Source organism: Amblyomma maculatum, chromosome 11, assembly GCF_055883805.1.
Source record: "Amblyomma maculatum isolate TAMU_Amacu chromosome 11, ASM5588380v1, whole genome shotgun sequence".
NCBI classification, from domain to species: Eukaryota; Metazoa; Arthropoda; class Arachnida; order Ixodida; family Ixodidae; genus Amblyomma; species Amblyomma maculatum.
This window is the reverse complement of record NC_139354.1, coordinates 99727098-99731146: the sequence shown is the minus strand read 5'-3', so window position 1 is coordinate 99731146 and position 4049 is coordinate 99727098. Positions and strand designations below refer to the sequence as shown.

General features: G+C 46.0%; 1 pseudogene; it reads right to left on the bottom strand.

The window, feature by feature from the left end:
- Positions 1-275: 275 nt before the first annotated feature.
- Positions 276-1544, bottom strand: LOC146174488 (uncharacterized; annotated as a pseudogene).
- Between the last annotated feature and the right edge of the window lie 2505 nt (positions 1545-4049).

The following is a 4049-nucleotide window of genomic DNA, read 5'->3' as shown; positions in this document are numbered from 1 at the left end:
TCTTCAGGAATTTGCTCCCGAAAAAATAATACCGCTGCATGCACAGATGCACAAGGGGGGGTGTCTTGAAGTGTAATTTTTTTCCAGTGTTATCATTCATATCATCTGCAATGTTTTGTTCCGAATATTTAGGACAGGCTAATGTGCATGTGGGCAAAGTTTCACTGAAATCCGATGAGTAATTTCTGAGAAAAGATACATTGCATTTGAGGAACTTGCGAAAAACGCAATTTGAGAAAAATGAAGCTTTATGTTTGCATACTTCTCATGCATGCTCAAAATTCCCCAGGAGAATACATTTCACGGCTGACATTCTTGCAGGTGCCTCCAAAACCCTTCTTAGAGTTCCTTCTTACCCGCCGTCTTTCCTTGCTCTCGGCAGAGTCATACAATTCTGCCCTGTCAACGCGCTCTTTGTCCATTCTGTCAAGGGCAACATCACAAAACACACTGGAACAATTCCAAGAGCCGCTAGAACAGCTTTTCTTGCATCAATGTAGTAGGCTACAGCATCGTTAGCTGCTGTCCTCAAGGTGTCTGCACTAGCAAATGTTGTCTTAGGGAAACGACACCAGATGAGTTGGTTCAGCGACTCATTGTGTTCTGTGTTCGTCCGTGAAGACATTTGCTCAGAAGACCTGGATCTGACAACGCCTTAAACACTGGCTTGATGACGTCCATCACGGCCTCAGGAAGGTAGCTTTTGTGGGAGTAGGTCTGAAGGCTTCCCTCAACAAGGCTGCGGTTATACCCACACCATTAAGAGGGTCCCTTTGGGCAGAATCCATGGTGGGGCTTGATATCTGTGGATAACTTATGAAAGCATATCGCCCACACCGCTCGTCTCATATTATCTAGACTGTCTGTATTTCCCCGAATAGCTTTGCCATAGTAAACGTGAAGGGAGTCAATGTCCTTTTCTGTGAGGCGCCCTTTCCCGGAAAGTGGTAGACCATCGGCAAGCTTTTCCCCCTCCCCTTTTTCTTCTTGATGTTCGTGAGCCTTGTGCCCATTCGCTTCTGGACACGTCCTACACATTCATGTTTTTCTATGGCCTTCTCGTATGGCTGCGAGTCTCTTACAGAAATGTACGCCTTACTGTCTCCATCACCAACGTAACTTGTGTACATTAGTTGGTGCTTTTCAACGGAGCGCCCAAAGATTTTTACTGCTCCAGCAGATTCCATTCCACCAGATGGCCCATCGTAGGTAACTTTACATTCATTCAAGTTGTCATCTGTGTGAAGATTGTGGGCACACATGCGGCAAAACTTAGACTCTACTTCAAAGTCGAGCACTTTTCCAGTGTCGGCCGATATCGCTGCTACGAACCCATGTAGTAAAGAATAACCCCGCTTCATCCACGTCCAATCCACTGTGACCGCCGTTTCCAGCTCTCCATCAGAGGCCAAGGCCTCTTTCTTCAGTTCTTCGGCAGCTTTTGCCATACTATTACTCACAGCGGTTGTAGATGCACAAAGAAGTCTCGCGTTGTACGATGCAAACTTTGTAGGCGGTGGCGGTAGATTGAGAACAGCACACATGATGCGACCAGATGCCAAACCTTTGCCGCAGGTGCGAAGGGCCTAAACGAACCTTTGATTTACTTCAAAGACGTTGCCAGCAAAGCGCTTTGACGTCTCAAGCACCACTGAGAGCATCGCACTCGCTGCAGGTGAAATTTATGGAGGATGCCAAACCGCTTCGCCTGTCAATACCTTCTTCCAGTATTACTGCACCCTTGTTGCACCTTTTACACACAGCAATATCTTGCGAGAAACTGCGGAGAAGAGCGAAGTCGATTAGACGGTAGCCAGTCGTACTTGCCCCGACTACATCAAAGGAATCACTACTGATCCTCTCACCAAGTTTTGTGAAGATTGCGCTTTGTCGTGCCGGTTTCTCACTGCCCTTCTTGCTAGTGAACCGATTACCTTTGAAAGTTCTCTTTCTGCTCCATTTGCTGGAAGATCGTGCCATCTTCTGGGCAAGCAATATGTTTTAAATACGAAACAGACACGACCGTAACCGTAACGATGCCAACAATAACAAACACGAAACACGCTACAAGAGTAGCACTAGCGGAACGTCTGCTATCATAGTAAATATTTTTAATACAATATGATCTTTTAATGCACAACATTTATTTGCCACGCATACCCAAGCAGCGTCAGTTTATCACATTGTAACTGTTAACGAAAATTCGAAGTACATGGAAGCCCCAAAGAATGGGGAAGACAATGCAGTACATCACGTTTTCTTTCTTATGATACACTTTTTACCTCTATTTATAAGAATTGCACAATATACCTGGCTAGCCGTGCCCGAGTATCCGGGATCAAATCTCGGCCGCAGCGGGTGCTTTTCGATGGCGGCAAAATGCAAGGCACCTATGTGCTGTGCGAAGTCAGTGCTCGTTAAAGAACCCCAGGTGTTCGAAATTTCTGGAGCCCTCCACTACGGCGTATCTCATAGCCTGAGCCACTTTAGAACGTTAAACATCACAAGCCAAACCAATATAGCTGGCTTGAAAATCATCTAGCGAGTTCGCCACTCGCAAAGCTTGAGGATCAAAGGGAAACATAGTGTCACTATCTGAGCAAAATTACTCTTCTAGCACGACTTTGTTCTTGCCACGCAGTTTTCTGTGCGCGCTGCATGTAATGCATGTGCAAGAATAGACTTTAGGCTTGTTATGCAAGAGCATGGGGTAAACAAATTTCAGCGAGTGAAGCGTCTCATTATAATCAGCGATTGATTGATTGCATCTCCTTTATTGAATTGGAAGGCTCATAGCCATGGATGGGGATAAAAGGGAGTAGATAGTCTTCATTGTTTAGGTCGTCACTCAAATCACATTGCTCCAACCAGACCACAAAGCGAGCCATCCTTCGCAAATGTCATCTGTGTGTTAGCATCAGTTTCTAGAAGGGAACGGTAATTCAGGCGGTAGGGTTTGATCTCGAAGCATCCAGTAGAAAAAGCAAGGCAATCCCAGAGTAGATGAGATATGCCGCCGCGAGTTATAGTCGTGCATTGTGGGCACGTAATCATTTCCTCTGTATACTGACGCCAGCGGGCCATAATACGTGGCGTGTAAGCCGCATGGGCGATGAGCTTATTCAAAAAGACTTGTTGACTTCGGGTTAGGTGGGTTTTCCTCGTAAAACGTAGGTCTGGTGTGGCCACCTGCATGCGATGCTGACTGAGGCTACGAAGACTGGTCCGAGTATAGTGCATAAGGGCCAGAAAAGGGGTGAGTTGCCCGCCCAAGGTCGAGTAAGGATGAAGCAAGCGGGGTGGGCAAGTAAATGTGGGCATCCCACCTGCCAAGGCAGCCGCGGCGTGTGCCGCCGCATTTCCCCATGATTCGTTCGAGTGACCTGGGGTCCAGTGAATAGCGACAGGTCTGGTCGCGAGTTGGTGGCGTTTAAGGAGGGGCTGTATGGCCGTGGCAGTTGCATCTTGTGAACTCGGAGTAGCGATTTTCTTGTGAGCTTCATAGAAACCAGCGTATAAAGTAAGATTTCAGACAGCACTTGCACAAGTAAGTGGGTACGTGTACATATGTTAAAGAAACAACTCCCACCTTTGCGCTGAACAGTCTCAAGTCATGTGACTTAGTGTAAAGAGAACCAGGCGACGTTTGCGTTTTCAGTGTTCGGACAAATACAAGTCGTATAGACCAGAATATTCACTTCCTTCGTGGAGTACCGCAGGGCTCGTTCAAGAAACAAAAGCTTTCGCTTCGCTTTATTTTCTGCGTCCTTTACATGAGCTGTTCACCCCAGGCTGGATTAGGTAATGACACCTAAGTGTTTATGTTCGTTGACAGTCGTGAGTGTAGAGATGCTATAGCTGCAGGGAAAGTTAAGTTTGCGTTTATTTTTTGTGGCATTCATTGAAAGTGCTATGTCAAAGCGGTTTCATTTATCACTTCTTACACCACTGGGCTATCTTTTTTTAACATTGCTTAATCTTATTCGATCTTATGGGCTTCTGATTTTTCTGTACAGAATATAATTATCTGCGAACAACTTCAGTTTTAT